Genomic DNA, 19,824 nt, shown 5'->3' with positions numbered 1-19,824 from the left:
CTTCAAGTAGGCTGAATTGGCCAAGTCTACTGTCAAGGCCAATGCAGTGATTTGCCACCACTCTTTAGATGGAGCAGCCTGTTACTTATATTAGATCCTGGCATTAAATAGGACATGAGCTAAATCCTCACTGTAGTAGATATTTAATCTGGCTATCTATTTGTCTTCCATGCCCATCATTTTCTCCACCACCTTCATCTGGAAGCTTCCTGAATATTTTTCATGGTAACAATAAATCAAACAAAATTGCATTTAACCATTATAATTTATTTTATATCAAAATGTGTGACAGAATGGCAGATTTCCATGAGTCTCATCAACCATTTGCAGCTGCTATCAAAATATTTTGGAATGGTCTATGAAAGAATTCATTTTCTTGCACATATTTGCTAGTGTTTGGCAGGCTTCTTGGGATCAAGTTTCATTTCTTCTTGACTGTTATAGCCTCTGTCTTTGTTTTTTGATTGACACATAGTAGGTGGATCTGGAATGCAGAAGGCAATCAACAGTGGCTAATAAACAGATGCCTTTCAATGACTTACTAATCTTAATTTTTCATGTAAAATTAACTCTTCTCCAAAGATATATGCATTTTACACATCTATTATTTTAAATATTGATTTGTCCTGTAATTATATCAGTAAGAACTTTCTCAGATGTCTATGCAGAAATAGTAATAAGATTAACTTATCTTTCTTACCATAGTTAAAAATTCTTGTCTGGTTACTAAATCTGAGATTTTTTAAAAATAAAATGCTATTGAACAAAAAGCATTTCTCTGTTTGAAAAAGAATAAGACACATTGTATCAGTACTTCAAGACAGTTGTATAGCCAAAATAACTAAAATAAGAGGAAACAAATTAAATTTGATAATACAGAAAGATAAGCATCAAACATGGTTAATGTATGATATGTTACGTGTTTAAATATATTTTATGAATATTTTAAGTACTTTGATCCAGAGGTAGTGCTTGTCTCACACTTTGAAAAGAGAAAATGCATAGCCCTTGAAATTACTAACCTCTTCATTTAAATCTTTTACTCATAAAATAATAAAAAAATGTGCCATAAAATCAATTTACCAGCACCTGGAAGAGAAAAGGTTTCTCTGAAGGACAAGATTACAGCTGAGGATTGTTCATTTGCTTAGTGACCTGGAGAATAACTGTCACTTTTTGCAGTCTTCTTGGGTGTGGGGAGTAATACTCGTCTGTTCTTGACAGGAAGTTTACCTCCTGGTCAGTCAACAGGGGGATTATTTTGGCCTATTTTATGGAGGTAATTTTTCCCTGGAATTAGTTAATAGCAGCAATGGATTCATAAAATACATGTCCTATAATGTAAACTTGATCAATCAAAGGCAAGGAATAGATGCAATCTTTCTTGTTCTGAGCAGTGGTTTTGGTGTTATCATATGTAATATTTCTCAGTAAACTAGGAAAATGGGTTTCTGTTAGCCTGAATTTTAGGTGTGCACAACCCTTTGTTGGGTCTTGTCTAAAAAATGTTCATTGTCCTTTTCGCAGTAAAAGAATAATAAAAACAACACCACTAACAACAATAAAAAAGGAAGCACAGGAAAAAGTAGGAATGTTCATTATAGGTAAATTAATCCAATTTTAGTTACCAGTGATAATGCTATTATTGGTTGTATTTCCAGTCAAACTGTAACTTTACATGCATAGTATGCATTGGTAAACATTGAACCAATTAGATATGTTGGTTGTTGTAAGGAGGTTTCATCCATTCTTGCCTATGACCAGTTAAGGAGCAGACTCAAAATTTATATACCAAGATTGCTCAAGCTATTAAACTAATGCTTATTACATTCTATTCAGTCCCCTCCCCATGCATCAATTTAATCTGATACCTTTTTTTCTTTTTTTTCTGTTGAAACAAAGAAATACTGCATATTCTCAACTAATACATTTTTTGGAAGGGGTAGATAAGCACCGTTCCAGGTCACTCTGTTTACCTGTTGGCTCACTCAAATGTGTAAATAAATACAGATGGCTTTGATTGGCAAGGAAAAATATTCATTGCCTACATAAGCTTGCACTTCTTGGACCCCTTTTTCTAAGCATTTGGCTTGTTATCCAACTCTATGGTAGAAATATTCCCTTGCTAGAAACTAGATCACATCTTGAAATCTGATTTCAGAGAATCACTGTACTACATCTCAGAGTTGGAGGGGTATTTAAGATTTAAAAATTTAATTGGTCTACTATGATTGAATAACCTCTATACATTGAATTTAACTCTTTCAATTCAGTTCAATTCAAATTGTATTTATTGACTACTTCCTCTCTAGCTGGCACTGTTCTAGGCTCTGAATTTACAAGATAAGGATAAGGTCCCAGTCTTCAATCTAATTATGAGGTATAAATTTATTTTTATATACATAAATATAAATACAAATAAATATATTCCAATATAATTAATTTATTGAAAGTTTCCACATGGTATCACAGGAGCATATGGAATGGACTTCCTAACTCTGTCTGAAGAGTCAGAGAAGGCCTTCTAATAGAAGGTGAAACCTGGGCTTTGGTAAAATGGGGAAACAGGAGTTAGAGGAAAAAAAATAATGGAGGCTGGGAAATAGCTAGTTTGATAGTGTCTCATTTACATGCAATTAAAAATAGAATACCTGGAGCATAGCATGACTACCTGTATTAAATGTTCTGCCTCTTAACCCCATATTAACCTATGCATATCTCTATCATAGCACTTGCCATGTCATATCAAATTATTTTTGCCAGTTGTCTCCCCCAAAAGAAAGTACATATCTTTTCCACTTTCTGTTCTAAGTTCCCAGTGAAAAGTTTGTCAACTAGAATTTCTTAGAGAGATTCGACCTGACCTCATAAAATTGGGAAGCAAAATCATTAATAGGGTAGCTGGAGCCATAGGCTTAAATAAGATCACTTATAACATCTCTGTAGAATGAGAAGAGAAGTCATCTAATGATCTAACTTGATGGATAGCAATATTTAAAGATGAACAGAAGAGGAAAACTTATGTAAGATCATGAAAAGGAGTATTGGGATATAGTAGGAGGTGGAAGAGATATTAATGAAAAGGTAACTGTGCTGGTTTGAATATATTATGTCCCCCAGAAAAAGCCATATTCTTTGAGGCAATCTTGTGAGGCAGACATATTAGTGGGGATTAAGTTGGAACATTTGAATTAGGTTGTTTCCATGGAAATGCACCCAACCAACTGTGGATGATAACTCTGATTGGATAATTTCCATGGAAGTGTGGCCCTGCCCATTCAGTGTGGGCCTTGATTAGTTCACTGGAGCACTATATAAGCTCAGACAGAAGGAGCAGGCTTGCTACAGCCTTGAGGGACACTTTGAAGAATGTACAGAAGTCGAGAGGGTAGCTGCAGATGAGAGACAGTTTGAAGATGGTCATTGAAAGCAGACTTTTACTTCAGAGAACCGAAGAGAGGAAAAATGCCCCAAGAGCAAACAAGAGTGACATTTTTGAGGAAATGCAGCCTAGAGAGGAACGTCCTGGGAGAAAGCCATTTTGAAACGAGAACTCTGGAGTAGATGCCAGCCACGTGCCTTCCCAGCTAACAGAGGTTTTCTGGACACCATTGGCCATCCTCCAGTGAAGGTACCCGATTGCTGATGACTTACCTTGGACACTTTATGGCCTTAAGACTGTAACTTTGTAACCAAATAAACCCCCTTTATAAAAGCCAATCCATCTCTGGTGTTTTGCATTCCAGCACCATTAGCAAACTAGAACAGTAACCAATAAAGACAATTCTTTCAAGAAGAAGTGTTTTGTTACAGTGGCAGCAAAATGTCAGGTAAGTTAGATGTTTTCATTAGTTGTACTTAGTGGGAGGTAATTGAAAATAATTGGGGAGTTGCTTTCTGAGTGTTGGGGACATTGTATTTAGCTCAGGAATAATTTGATAGCATGGAATTACCTCAGAGTAGTCCAGTAAGACAGGTTCCACATGGCGCCTTATTTTACAGATGAGAGAACTAGGGTTTAGAGGGTTAAATAAACACCAGTAACCTAGCTAACTAGCTATAGTGCTGAGATATAAGTCCAGGTCTGACTGACTCATAGTGGCCTGTTTCACCTGGCCTGAGCTCTCCAGGGCCATTTATTAAAATTTCAGAAAATTTGAGAGCCAATTGTTAAAATTATTTGTAGCTTGGTATTAGCCATGGTGGGAATATTTACTCGACAAAAATTGTCAAATTCCATGTCGGAATTATATGTTTTGTTTTGTTTAATTGGAGATTCAGTATACTGGCAAATCATAGCAGGGCCCAAGTAATTAATCACTATACTATTTAATTTCAGGAGCAGATTAAATAATTAAAGGGATTTATGTATGCTCATAAGTTTAAGGTGATGCTCTAGTCAAGAAGATGTTATTATTTGGCTTCTAATTATAAGGATATTAGATATGTTCTAGATCTATCACCTTGAATCATTATTTAACATTTATTAAAAGTTTGGATAAGACAGCAATGTGGCTTATAGTTTATCTTACAATTAAATGCTAATATGCAAAATTTCATACATACAGGTATAGTCATGGCATTGCTTAATATCGAAAGAATGGATACCATCTTTCTTTAATCTTTCTTTAATACATGAAACACTATATAACTGCTAAAAAAAGAATAAAGTAGTTTAACATATTTACATGAGAATGCTCTTTAAGACATATTGTTAAGTGAATAAAACAAGGCTCACATTTCATATAATTTGCTATTTTGGGGAATAGTTATATATGCCTATATATGCACAGATTATGTATGAAAGGACATATAAGGAACTGGCAGAAGTTGCTTCCTTTTGAAATGAGTATTGGGTAGTTGAAAGAAAGTATTTGGAGGAAGACTTACTCCTAATGCAACACTTAATGTGGATTACCTGTCAAAATCCGTTACTAAAAGCATTGAGTAATGAAGGACTGCTTTGTGCATTCAAAGTACTTTCAGTTTTAGATATGTTAACATTCACCCTGTTTGAGGATTAATTCATGTGTCAGTTTGGCTAGGTTTTTGTGTGGAGTTGTTGGTCCAGCAACACTGGCCTGATTGTTAATGTAAGGGTGTTTCATGGATTTAAATCATTAGTGAGTTGATTGCACCTATGGCTGATTGCATCTACAATCAAAAAAAGGAGATTGCCTTTAGTATGAGGGAAGTCTCATGCAATCAGTTGAAGGCCTTTAAGGGAGAACTGATGACTTCAGAAGTCTGAAAGAAAATTTTTTATCTCTACTTCAGCCAGCCAGCGTCTCCTGGGGAATTTGTTAAAACCTGCATCAGAATTCCCAATTTTTGGCCTGTGTTACAGAATTCAGACTTGCCAATCCCCATGGTCTTGTGAGCCAATTCATACAATAAATCTAATAATATTTACATAAATATTTATATATGTATATCCTGTCAGTTCTGTTTCCCTGGAAATCTCAGACTAATACACCCAGATTAACACAATTTATAGAGATCTTCATACATTACTGCACTCTCCCACTCCTACCCCCACATATGCCCCTTCATTCTTTGATCTAGAAACTTTTTGACTATCATGCATTTACTGCTACAAAGAACTAAGCACTTCTTTCTATAGCATATAATCTTACTCACAGCAGCACCTTTGGTCTCTCTGATAATACCCCAAATATGATACACACCAAATCTTACTCGTCCTTCCCACAGTGACAGCTATTTCAACATTTTCTTTTTGATTCCCATTACTACTATATTAGGGGATGCTCTTGGCAATGAGAGCACGACTATTTCCTCTGTCGTTATCTTGCATCATCCCACTCTATGCTATTTTGAAGCTGTGTGTTCTAGTTTGCTAAAGCTAATGAAATGTAATATACCAGAAATGGGTTGGTTTCTACAATGAGGATTTAATAACATACAAGTTCACAGTTCTGAGATCATGAAAATGTCCAAATGAAGGCATTGACAGGTGATACCGTCTCCCTGAATACCCGTTACTAGCCACCTTGGGCTCCACTGTCAGATAGCAAGGCACATGGCAGCATCTTCTGCTCCTTCTCTCCTGGGTTTCATTGCTTTCAGTTTCTGGCTGCTCTGTCTGTGTCTTGCTTTCTGAGCTCCTGTTTGTCCTACTCTCTCAGCTTCTCTGGCTTTTCTCTCTGAGTTTCTCTTCTCTCTCTCTCTCTCTTAGCTTCTGTGGGGCTCTCTTTTGTGTCTTCTCTCTGTCTTTTATCCTCTTATAAAGACTCCAGTAAGAGGATTAAGACCCACCCTGAATGAGGTGGGTCACATCTCAAGTTAAGATCCTACTAACCAAAAGATCCTACTTACAATGACTCCATACCCATGGCGATGGATTAAATTTAAGAACATGATCTTTTCTGGGGTACATACAGCTTCAAGCCAATCTAATGTTATTAGATCCATTTTCTTAAAACAATAATTTGTTTTTATTAACCAATTAATTAAAATGTTCAGTCAATGCTGTTCATACTCTGTACAAAATAACGGACAAATACTTTAATCTCCTAGTCAAATCCCTTCACATTGTGATTCCAGAATGGTTTATTTCAGGAATTAATATGGTATGGTTGGTTATTTAGCATAGGATCAGGTAAATGAAAAGAAAGAAGACTAGACCTGGATGCACATATGGAGAACCAACGTGAGGACATAGTACAAGCAGTGTAATATATAAGAGCAAAGGTTGTGATAAAAGAAACAAATGTCATAATAAAATATAAATTTGAGTACATTAGAGTGATCCTACAAATTTAGCAAATAAGGTAATGATGTTTCCCTTTTTAACAGAAAGACGTGTTATCTTTCTCTTCACAATGCTGTGTAGCCCAAAGATACCAACAAGTGGCCAAAAAAGAAGATGTTGATATTGACTCCCTGAATGTTGTTCCAGTAGAATATGTTAAATGTTACCTTCATCCATTCGTTGTAGTCTTTGGAAATGTATGTATGGCTGAATATGCAGTGGGTTTAGAACTGGCACTGGTGAGTACTTGTGCCATAATTATGGAACCCTACATATGTATCACATAACATGAACATCATCCTTACACTTCATATTTAATGGTCTGTTTATTTGATAAGGCATGGCATTTAGAAGTCAGTTACCTGACAAGTCAGGTTCCAAAGACTTTACACTTCTCTGTCTGCTTTAATCTCTTACCTGGCTCTTACCATATTATCACATATATCTGATACTCAGACTTGGTCTACAGTACTCACATTATAGATGTATATATTTTATAATTCTTCCATTGTAAATAATATCTAGCTCATCTATTTTCACTTCTATCTGACAAGTAAAATTTGTTGATTTTTCCCCTTCTCCATTACTTTCAGATAAATTCTATATCCTGCATTTTAAATCTTTTATTTAAATATAATGTACAGAAAGAAAAGGATACAAATCATAAGTTTACAGCTGCATATATTTTCACAAATTACAACCACCTATTTGACCAGCTGTTGGGGATTGAATCATGCTCCTACTCTCTCAGCTTCTCTGGCTTTTCTCTCTGAGTTTGTCTTCTCTCTCTCTCTCTCTTAGCTTCTGTGGGGCTCTCTTTTGTGTCTTCTCTCTGTCTTTTATCCTCTTATAAAGACTCCAGTAAGAAGATTATCACATATATCTGATACTCAGACTTGGTCTACAGTACTCACATTATAGATGTATATATTTTATAATTCTTCCATTGTAAATAATATCTAGCTCATCTATTTTCACTTCTATTTGACAAGTAAAAATTGTTGGTTTTGCTCCACAAAAAAGACATGTTCTTGTCCTAACCTATGGCCCTGTGGGTGTGAACCCATTTTAGAATAGTGCCTAAAGATGTTATTAATTAATGTGAGTCCAAACTGAATTTGTGTGGGCCTTAATCCAATTTAGCTGAAGTCCTTAAAAGGAGAAGAAATTCAGATACAGAGTCAGTAAAAGCCTGAGAAGGAGCAAGAGTTTACAATGTGATGGAGACAGGCATCATCCACAAGTCAAGGAACCCCAAGGATTGCTGGCAAGCCAACACCAGAGCGTTACAAATTCCAGGAGAACGCATGGCCTGTCAACATCTTGGTTTTGGAATTCTCTACTCCAAATCTGAGACAATAAAATCCTGTTGTTAAAGTCAACCCATTCAGTGGTATTTTTCATAGAAGCCCTGGCAAACTAAGACATCGGCTAAAGAACTAGAACATAATCATCATCCTACAGGCCTCCCTTGTGCTGAGCTTCCTTCTAGTCACCAACCACAAAGATAACAGCATAGATAAGTTAACCTCTTTCCTACTTTTTTGGTTTGCATAAATGGAATCATACAGTGCACACTTTTTTGTATTAATTTTGATTAAAAGTATTGTGCCAGTTTGAATATTTTGTGTCCCCCAAACACCATTATCTTCAATGTAATCTTGTGTGGGCAGACGTTATCAGTGTTGATTAGATTGTAGTTCTTTGAGTGTTTCTTTGGAATGTGCCCCACCCAGCTGTGGTTGATGACTCTGATTGGATAATTTCCATGGAGGTGCTGCTCCGCCCATTTGGGGTGGGTCTAAATTGAGTCACTGGAGCCATATAAATGAGCTGACAGACAGAGGGAACTCAGCACAGCTGAGAGTGAACTTTTGAAGAGGAGCTACAGCCAAGAGGGACACCTTGAAGAAAGCACAGGAGCTGCAGATGAGAGACATTTTGAAGACACCGTTGAAAGCAGACTCTTGCTCCAGAGAAGTTAAGAGAGGACAAATACCCCACGTGCAACTAAGAGTGACATTTTAGAGGAACTGCGGCCTAGAGAGGATCGTCCTGGAAGAAAGCCATTTTGAAACCAGAACTTTGGAGCAGATGCCAGCCATGTGCCTTCCCGGCTAACAGAGGTTTCCCAGACACCATTGGCCATCCTCCAGTGAAGGTACCTGATTGCTGATGTGTTACCCTGGATTCTTTATGGCCTTAAGACTGTAACTGTGTAATCAAATAAACTCCTTTTTATAAGAGCCAATCCATCTCTGGTGTTTTGCATTCTGGCAGCATTAGCAAACTAGAACAAGTATGTTTTAGAGATGTGTGTGCTGGGAGATTGTTCTTTCTCATTGCTGTAGAGAATTGGACATGTGAACATGAAACATGTCACAATTAACTTGTCCATCCTGCTGGTGGACATTTGACTAGTTTTCGGCTTGGGGATATTGTGAATAATTCTAAAATGAACAAGTTGTACATATCTTCACATGTAAGCATTTTCAGATATATACCTAGGATGGAATTACTGGGTCATTGGTAATGCATGTGTTAGGCTATAATAAATGCTATCAAATAGTTTTCCAAAGTAGTTGTACCAATGTACAGTCTCACCAGTTGTGTATGAAGTTCCATGTCCTCTAAATCCTTGCCATGAATCACTTAGAATTTTTCATTTTTAGTCATTTTAGTGCATCACAGTAGAAATTCTAATTAGGCAATTGTAATGCAATGTTTGCGATAAAATGCTTCCCATTGGTCTGTGCACAAGCAGTCTACGGAATATGTTTAAAGTAAACAGTAAGTTTTCATGTCTCCTCATGAAATTTCCCTTCCAAATTTTTACTTTTCTTAAGTTTATTTGTCCAGATTTGCTTTAGAATGCATTTTATTAAAAATCTTGTTCAGATTGTACTAAACATATAAATTAATTCAAGGAAAAATAAAATATTGGCCGTATTTGGTGTTTCATCCACTATAAATATATTGCATGAACTATGTGCCCTGGAGATGAGTGATGAAGTGACCCTATTCACATCCAGGAAAATGGATGATTTGTAATTTATGTCTGAGTTTATAAGATTCTACTCAATGTTAACATTTTTGTCAAGAACCATAAAGGGTCCAAGTTTTTCTCCTACCTAAAGCTGTAATAATTTTATATTTATGCCATAATAAGTTATAACAAACTGAGAGGCTTTAAATAGCACTCTTGTTATCTCACAGTTCTACAGGTTAGAATTTCAATGTGGGTCCCACTGGTCTAAAATCAAGTTGTCTGCAAGACTGTGTGCTGTACCAGAGGCCCTGGGGGAGGATCCACTTCCAAGTGTTTTAGATTGTTGACAGAATTCAGCTCCAAATGAGTGTATGACTGAGGTCCCTGTTTCCTTACTAGCTTTTGACTGGGGTCCTTGTCAGAGTCTAGAGGCCACCAAAGTCCTTGGCTCATGGCCCCCTTTCCTTCCTCCTTATGGCCAGCAATTGTGGATCGAGTCTTTTTTACTCTTTGAATGTCCCTCACTGCCCCTTAGGTCTCATCTCTCCTGCTTTCCTCTTCTCCTGTCTCTCTGATTCCAGCCAGAGAAATTTCTCTGTTTTTAAGTCATAGAATGGGTCCACCAGAATAATCTGGGATAACTTCCCTATTTTAGGACTGTGATCTTAGTTACATATGCAAAATCCATTCACCTCAGTACATAGATTAGTGTTAAGAATCTTGGGGAACATGCTTAGAATTCTGACTACGACATAAGTTAATGAGTTATCCTGCTATTTCTCATGGATGTTGGCAGAAAACATGAGAATACTGTGTCAGACAAATGAGTTTATTACTCATGGCCCAGCAAGAAGCATGTGTGTCAGAATATTTTCTTGGGTTCTCTTGTCCCCTAGTCCCAGAGGTGCCATTCAAAGGTCCAGATGATGCCTCCACATGCAGTGGGCTGGAATGGAGATAAAGCCGTGTACACTGTAGCTAGCAGCAGGCAAGCCAGTCCTCCTCCCACAAGTGCACATGAAGTGACAAAGTCATCATGCTGTGGTTGCTTTGATCTACTTAGTTGCTTTTGTGACTAACTACAGAGATTGCTTAGTATCAGGAGCTGGATAAACTTGACAGTCTGGCAAACTCAGCAAGAACATACAAGGATGCTCAGGTCCCAAGGGTGCTCAGGGACCATGGCAGACTGCCTCACCCACAAATTTCTTCATGTAAGTGTGTTTTCTATACCATCCCCTCAGTTCCTCTTTGATATCCTTTCTCACTTATTTCCCTCTTACTTTTTCTACTCTCTAAAACTTGATGTTTTTCCAAATGGAAGCAGGTATATGCTTTCATCTTAAGGCCATTATAAGACTAGTGCTGTCCAATAGAATTTTCTGTAAGGAGGAAACTGTTATATAATCTGTAGTGTCCATATGTGGATTACTGAGCATTGGAATTCAATAAAGAAATTAAAATTTTAAATTTAAATAATATAAATTTATATAACCACTTGTGGCTAGTGGACAGCATACCTCTAGTGGTTTCATACTTGCAATGACTTTCTCTGAATATTTACATGCCTCTATCATCTTCTGAAAAGTCTTTAGTCAAATTTTACTTTGTCAGTAAACCTCCCTAAATAATGCTCCAACTACTTCCTACCTCACTTTCAACCTCCACTACCCCAGTTGCTGAAATCTTTTTTTTTTTTTTTTAATTCTATAGCACTCATCCTCTTATGACAAACTATTTGATTCTATAGTTATTGTTTTTTCCTTTATTTGAGAATTTTTGGAGATATTTCTCTTTTTTCATTTGTTTTTCCCCTTTGATATTTCTGTTTTTGTCTTCTGAAATCAAATACATTACATTTATTTTTCCATAAACACTTTCCTTCTAAGATTCTCAGGCTTATCAACTTGTTATTGTCCCTAATATTCTCTTTTAAAATTAAGCAACTAAACTGTTCTGCATGATATATGCATATGACTTTATGCATTTCTTGAAACCCATACAGAGTGAACTGTAGTGTATTCAGATTAAAAAATAAATAAACAGAAGTCAAGGATCCCAGCATGGATGCTGACTGTTACAAATGAATCTAATTTTAAGATAATTGCATTGAAGGGGACAGGAAGAAAGGTAACTTTGGAAAACTATTTTTAATGGATATTTTAAGACTAAGGAATAAAAAGAACTACCCACAATTACTGTACTCACCTAAGTAAATTTCTTTCTCACCGGGATACAGGTTAGCAACTCTGAAATTATTTTATGTGTATACTAGGGTTGAACAAATAAGTAAATAAATTGTATGTAATGGCAGCCAGGCAGAGTAAGAAATTACAAACAAGCAAGGGAGGAAGGCTATAATAAACATGGCGGAGGTAGATTAGAGTGAGAGATATCACTATGAACACATGTTTATTTTAGTATATATATTGATGGATGTGGAAATAATTGTAATTACACATACATACATGGGTTAGTGTAAATAAATATATAATAGCTCTGTCAACTGAAGCAGTGAAAACACAGTAGCAATATATTTTTAGTTATTGTATTAATTTATGAACATTGAATAAAATTATACCTAAGTTAAATGTTTCATAAACCAAGTTTAATTTTTAATACTATGTATGACTTTGTTCATTCTCAAATTAATCTATTTTTAAATTCCAAAAGCAATTTAAGGGTATTTAAGTTATTCTGATTAATGACATAGTCCATTAAACTCATTAATTTAGCTTCTTTAGTGTAAACTCAATTTATAGCTTAGATGAGCTTCAGCAGAGAGTTGGGCCTATGGGCATAATTATGGGCCATCAGAAAAAAACTTCAGAAGGATTGCCCTCAGTATATTCACCATAAAACTTATTCTGTTGTATTGGGTCTTAAGATTCTCATTATTCCATTAGTAGTGAAAGAGAGATTACCTCTAAATTGATAAGATTTTGTGTTCTACAATTACAGTAATAGTTGTTTCAAACAAATGAAATATCATTTACCCTGTGTACATGTGTGCATAAATTAAATAGTATAACCAAAATATTATATAAAGCCATCTCTATTGTAGTGGGTTGAATGGTAGCCTCCCAGAAGATGTGTCTACCTGTGAGTGTAACTTTATTTGAAAAGGGTCTTGGCAGTTGTAATTTAGTTAAGGATCAGGAGAAGAGCTGATCCTGGATAGTGTGGGCCCTAAATCCAATGACAAGTGTCCTTAGAAGAGAGGAGAAGGGGAGAACACCCAGAGGAGAATTCCATGTGAAGATGGAGGCACAGATGGGAGTTCAGCAGCCAAATGTACCAGCTGGAGCCATGGGAAACTGGAAGAGGTAAGACAGACTCCACCTTACAGCCATCAGAGGAAACGTGGCTCTGCTGACATCTTGAATTTAGAACTCTGGCTTCCAGAACTGTGAGGAAACAAATTTCTATTGCTTTAAGTCACCAAGTTTGTGACAATTTAAGGCAGCCCTAGAAAACTAAAATACCTATATTGATCAATTCTCCTTCACTACCAAAATATTGTAAACCTTAAGTGGTATAGGTAAGGAATTGCCTTTAATTTTATTTTCATTTACCTTCCCTTGATTTTGCCATACTATTGACCTGGTTTTGTGGCTCACACCAGTCATTGTGCATCAGAGACATGAGTATGAACCACAAAAATATTTGCTCTCTGTGTCTACTAGAAAGTCCAAATATCAGACTTTATTAATTAAATATGCAGTTGATTTACTTTCCTCTACTAAAGTCAACAAAATGCCTGCTTCCAGTTCCTTTTCACACCAAATGTAGTTTTTCTCTGTCTGTACAATCCTGAGGCTCTCTTTTCTTGTATAAGCTCAGAATGCTCCATATTGTTTCACACTGAAAGTGCTGAATGAAGTTTAATTTGCTTGGTACTTACTCCATCCCAAGAAAATAAAATTAACTTCAAGCTCAAGTCCAATAAAAAAATAAAATATTTATAAATGTGATGCATACAGATTCTATGATAAATCACTTGTAACCTTATTAATTACTCTTCTTGGTTCATTATTTAACCTTTTATCACATGATTTAGTTTATATCATTATATCAAAAGAATGAGTAAACTAAATTATTGCTTATTAACATTCGATATTATTTTGTGTCCTGGAATACAATTGAAGAAAATGTATCAGAGAAGATAAAGTCAAATTGTGTGAGAAATTACCATTATATTTAGCATTATGATGAACATGATAAGGTGAAATGATGGGAAAGACTATCAGCTAACAGCTAGGATAGAGAAGGAAGTTTTGAGTGCTTGAGAAAAAAAAGAAGACTTTTAAAATAATTACCTAGGACAGGGGAGAGACAGAGCTTTGCAGACATATTATGTTGCCTACTAGAATTAAATGTGCACTTGAGTTTAATCTACTTGGTCATGGAGTTTAATTTTTTGTGAATTTTTTCTTCAATCAAATTCCACTCTGTCCACTACTTGTAATTGTACTGCAACAAGGTAATTGTTTTGTGAAGTAAAACAAATGTAAAGAGTCAGTCAAGAGTTGATCTGGAGTTGTGGAGGGAACATAAGGAGGGGGAGAACATTCAGCCATGCAGGAAAAAGGAAGCTGTTAGGATAGAAGGATTGAACATCATGGTGTGGTTCAAGGAATGCTGAATCCAAATATTAGAGGGAGGAACCTGGCAGGATAAAACAAGTTGATAAGAGTGAGGGATGGACCCTACACATCCCGCAATCCAGGTTTTGTAAAAATTCATAGGAGTTGAGAACTTGCTTATATCCTTATAGCCTATAAATTATGTAAATTGCTGAATAAAATAAAATATTCTTTTTTGCAGTATTTTATTCCAAGAGCTTCAAACTAAACAGCAATTGATTCATAATGGATGCTTAAATGGTTTTTGAGAAACATATATATTCATACATGCAAATATACAGCATGTAGATTATTTATTTATGAAAAATGCTGAAAAACACACACATAAATATTATCAATTTTAAATGTGATATGGCAAATATTTATTCTGAATTGAAAAGCATGACCCCTAGCTGATGATTTCGGTAAATACAAACATTTTATTTGTATAAAATTTCTTTTTAAATATCTTCTGCTTAAAACAACTTGGAGTAGGACTTAATTTCATACATATCTTACGGACTGTAGTTAAGGCATTTCTAAGTGTTATACTAAGACAGAGATGAGTAAGTAGGGAAGAGAAATGTGGACAAGAAAAGGAAAAATGATTGGTGAGAACCTGTGGACATAGATCACCTTAGAGGGAGAGAGCAGTCACTCTTACTATTGACTGATGTCCCTAGGATAATGGTTAAATACAATTTTCTTTAAAAATCATTTTCTAGTATGCATTTTATTTCTATAGAATTAATTTGCTCTTTTTCCTTTATTTTTTTATTATTATTCTTCTTATTTTTTTTAGGTAGTTTCTGGTCTCTTGTTTTTCCTCCCCTAATATGTTTTGTAAACCTTTCATAAAAAGAGAATTTTCCTTCAACTTCATTTTATAAATCCTCTAGGGACCCATATATTGTTATACCCATGCAGTTGAAAATAAATATGTGAAGTGAATATCATTTTGTTTTTCCCAATCTTCATTTTCCAATTTTTACCTCATTTATATAATGAATAAATATATTCTCTATATTTTGGCTTAATAATAAATAGGGATTCTTTGATATATGAAGTTTTATAATGTAGATGGATACCTCTTAGCTTCAATGATACAGTGGCATTGGTTCATCTAAATGGAACTTTTAATGTCATTGTACATTTCCTGTTAAATGGCATGCAAAAAATTTTGCATATATTAAATTATTGGCATGAATTTCACATTTATTGTTATCATATATATTAATATATATGTATATGTATGCAAATATATTTTTTGACTGATTTTGCATATTTCCATGTAAAAGGAAAAATACGTAAAGATTTTCATAACAGGTTAATTAGAGGAAAGCCCAGGTACAAGCCCACTAGGACAACATTCTTATTTACTGTCTAGTTTACCTCACAGTTAACCTCAATTTTCCTCCATTTCCTTATATAAAAAAAAATCCATTTGCACTGAATAATCTTTGAACTCTCACTTATTATGATTGAAGGTTATGCATTTTTAAGGTAATGATGCTTAAAGGAAAGTTCAAAAGAAGGAAATGATATTAAAAGAATTGATTTGATAACAAAGAAACTGCTCCCATACAAAGGATTTTATATGAAAATAAATATGTCTATTATGCCAATAGTGTGCAATTTTAATTGTCATACAAAACAAAACTTTGAGTTTCTTTTGAAACTCCCTTATCTTATAATAATAAAGGTGAATGATGCATTATTAATAAGAAAAGATACATATTGACTATGATTTTTTCCAAAGTGCCTACTATACTTCAGAAACACAATTTGAGTTGACAGATATATGAGTTAAGTAACTAAATATAAAATACATGTTTGGATTGCTGTGAGACAATTCTCCATGGGCATCTCACCATTTTTGTCATCTTGTGAATGAGGCACTGCTGCCCACTGTTCTGCATTATCTTTTAAAAGATGTTTGAATGGTAAATGATCTTGGAAAATGGAGATACATGTCATTTCTCTTGGGGAAAAGGGCAGGTTTCCTTGTGGCCTCAGAATATCAAGATAGTGCCCACTCTCTGGAAAAATGGGCTGGCGTGCTTACTGTCCATCCAAAGCAAAGGTCAGGTCTACTTAAACATCAGTGTTTCTTAAGCTCAGGGTTCCTTTCTTGGATGCAACCCAATACATCTCGGCCTGCATTGCATTGCATTGCATGTGTATGATTTGCGTGAGAAGAGATTGTGATACTCATGCTGCTGCTGTGCCGTGAGTTAATACAGCCCTTTGTCTCTGACCCAGCAGTAGGAGTCTCGTGTCTTTTACCAACATCTCTGAAACCATGGCAGGCTAATATTTTAGGTTGCAGGTTGGGTTCTTAACACTTTTGCTGACATCGACTGGATGTTGACAGAGACAAGGCTTTTTTAAAAGGCAATTAACAGGATTTGAGGTATCCATGAAAATCAGCAGCCAGCAATTTGATCAATTTTATGAATAAATAGGCAAGTAATGGTCCACCAATTTGGAATTGGGGCAGTGATTACTGATTGAGGATTGGGAAATAGTTCCAAATCAGTCTTCTGAATGGTGTCCTCGTAGCTAACTCTCCTCTGGGCAGGGACACTTCCTTGCCATCTTGCAGTCAGCTCAGGTCTGCACCATTTTAGCAACATGTACTAAGATTTTTCACAGGTGGGTGGAAGTTTCTGCCACCATGGCCATCAGGCAACAGTTATAGAGATGTATACCTAAAGTAAGTTATGAAAGGAGAAAATTCATGACCTCTATGGGCAAAAATCTGAGAATTTTTTAAACTTTGGTTGGTTCATTTAGAAGATGAAAAAGGATGCATAATGCTTGCTAAGGAAGAATGATAATAGTTTGACCGTCTTACAGCTCAGCCTCTCCTATAAACTACCATGATAAACTTAGTTCAGTTCAGAGAAAACAATAAAAGGTTTGAGAGCTATTAGCAGTCACTATGAGGGAGATTTGGCCCTCTTAGGGATTCCCTTAAGACAGACATTCTTCCACATGAAACCACAGATAAAGTATTTAATATTTTGAATTTTATTGCCCCAGGTTGGATTTAAAATACCAATGAAACACACCCTCTAGAGAATTAAAAGAAACAAAAACAGATAGAGAAAAATCTGGACAAATTCTTGTGATCGGCCCTACTGATTTGATCAAAACAAACCAACAATTAAAAAACAAACAAACAAAAACACAACACTCTAGCCCTTATGCTAAAACTGGCCAGAAATGCAAAAGATACTGTCATGACAACAGGGCAGCAAATAACCTGGATAAAGAGGGACTTAAAACAAAACAAAAATGATACTGCGAGAGTCAAGCCCCCATAAGCCAAAGCATACTAACTGTGTGGTTCTAGAGCGAAAAACGATATGGCTGTGACCGACATTCAAGGGATTCCCAAAGATGAAGTTGACGGTCAGTAATAATGACCATTACCCCCAATATGCAACGTTGGGCAGATGGAAAACACTGGATGTTTGTTTAGTTGGGCATGAAGCATTCACAGTGCTGCTTGGAACTAAAAGTAAATATACCTGGCTCACTGGCTCGGAGCTATTCTCTCCCTCCATGCGCCCTTATCTCTCCCTCTCCCGTTACGGTGTTTTCAGCTTCTTTAGGGAGGAAGATGGTTAGGAGTAAGACCGAGTTCTCCCTGTCTGCAAAAGTGACCGAAGGCCAGACATACTCAGCTGAGTATCCTGGGGGAAATTTGAGAAAAGGAGAGAATGAAACTATCGTGGATTTCTTAGATTTAGGTACCAAAACATAGGATGGTGACGGTGGTGGTGGTGGGGTGCCCAAATTTAACCAATGGGTTTTGGGCAAGTTTTACAGCGGGGCAAGGAGACTAACATGAACTTGTGTTGGTCCCTTTAGGACACCACAATGCATATTGTTGTTGCTTTCATATCTGAATGTATAGTAAGAATTCATATGCTATATGCTTTTCTTGTGTTATATGCTTCTTCCCCATCCCATCAGTGCTACAGGGGATTCTCTTGATTGAAAAGAATAGATAGTACTTGTACATTTGGGGCTCCACTGCCCTAATGAGACCTCTGAGCTAAAGTCTGTTACTGATGTTTTGACAATTGAAACCCATGGCAAATGGAGGCAACCTCCATTAAGAAACACTCTGTGCAGTTTGGGACACATTGGCTACCTGATAGGTCCAGGTTTGGCTGACCAACAGGTACACTATTTTTGAAAAGCACCTGTTAGCTTGTCACTAGAACTTCATTGAAACCAAATGGCTGACCCAGGTAGTGACTCTCTGGCTTGATAGTCCCATTTTGTGGTGGTTATCTTGGATTCAATATCTGGTGAGATGGAGAGGACCAAAAAGTTTCACTTATCAAATGGAAATGGTATCTTTGAGAATGAAGCCAGACTGGCCCCAACTGCTTCTTGGTTTTACATGATAGGTTATCATGTCTATCAGTATTCCATGCCTTATTATTGATGATTAATATTCTATTGCATGGATATACCAAACATTTTTATCCATTCCTCAGTACATGAATATTTGTTAATTTCTGCTTTTTGACTTTTATGAATAATGCTGGTATACACACTCATGTATGAGTTTTATGTGGACATATGATTTCATTTCTCCTGAATATAAACCTAGAAGTAGAATTGCAGGGTCATATGGTAACTATATGTTTAAACTTTTTTGGGGAACTGCCAAAGAGTTGTCAAAAGTGGCTGCACAATTTTATATTGCCACCAGCAATGTGTAAGGGTTCCATGTTCTCTGCTTGCTCTCCAACACGTGTTATTTTCTGATTTTATTTATTTTTATTACAGCTGTACTAGTGGGTGTGAAGAGGTTTCTCATTTTGGTTTTGATTTGCATTTCACTAATGATGCCTAGCATCTTTTCACGTTTGTTAATGTTATTTGGAGAAAGATATATTCGGATCATTTGCCCCATTTTAAATTGCTTTTTTACTGCCTTTTTATTATTGAATAAAAAGAGTTCTTCATATATTCTAGAAACAAGAATCTTGTTTTAGTTTTCTGACAGAAAAAGCAAATGCCATGTAATGTGTTGGCTTAAACAATGGAAATTTATTGACTCACAGTTTTGCAGCCAGGAGAAGTCCGAAGTCAAAACTGTGGCACTCTAGCTGGCAGCTGATGTCTCTCCTGGCACTCAGTTCCATTGACTTCCAGCTTCTGGCTTCTCTTTCCGAGTCTGAATTTCATTCTGCTTACAAAGGACTCCATATTGGGATTAAGACCCATCCTGATTCAGTTGGGCCACACCTTAACTGAAGTAACTTTATCAAAAGGTCCTACTTAACCCACTCATACCCACAGAAAAAGATTAAGATTAAGAACATATTTTTCTGGAGTACATAGCTGCAAGCTACTACGTATCTTATCAGATATTTGATTTGCAAATATATTCTCTGATTCTATGGGTTTTT

The 19,824-nt window shown here is 35.9% G+C and overlaps 1 long non-coding RNA gene across 1 annotated transcript; it reads right to left on the bottom strand.

Moving 5' to 3' along the window:
• Positions 1–246: 246 nt before the first annotated feature.
• Positions 247–19,712, bottom strand: LOC119506715. The gene is made up of 2 exons (XR_005211056.1): positions 19,475–19,712; positions 247–484 (listed from the first exon to the last, which is right to left on the bottom strand). It is a non-coding gene; the product is annotated as an uncharacterized LOC119506715 (long non-coding RNA).
• Between the last annotated feature and the right edge of the window lie 112 nt (positions 19,713–19,824).

This window comes from Choloepus didactylus, chromosome 12, assembly GCF_015220235.1.
Source record: "Choloepus didactylus isolate mChoDid1 chromosome 12, mChoDid1.pri, whole genome shotgun sequence".
Classification (NCBI taxonomy): Eukaryota; Metazoa; Chordata; class Mammalia; order Pilosa; family Megalonychidae; genus Choloepus; species Choloepus didactylus.
Note: the sequence above shows the minus strand (reverse complement) of the source record. Positions and strands in the feature narration are given on the sequence as shown.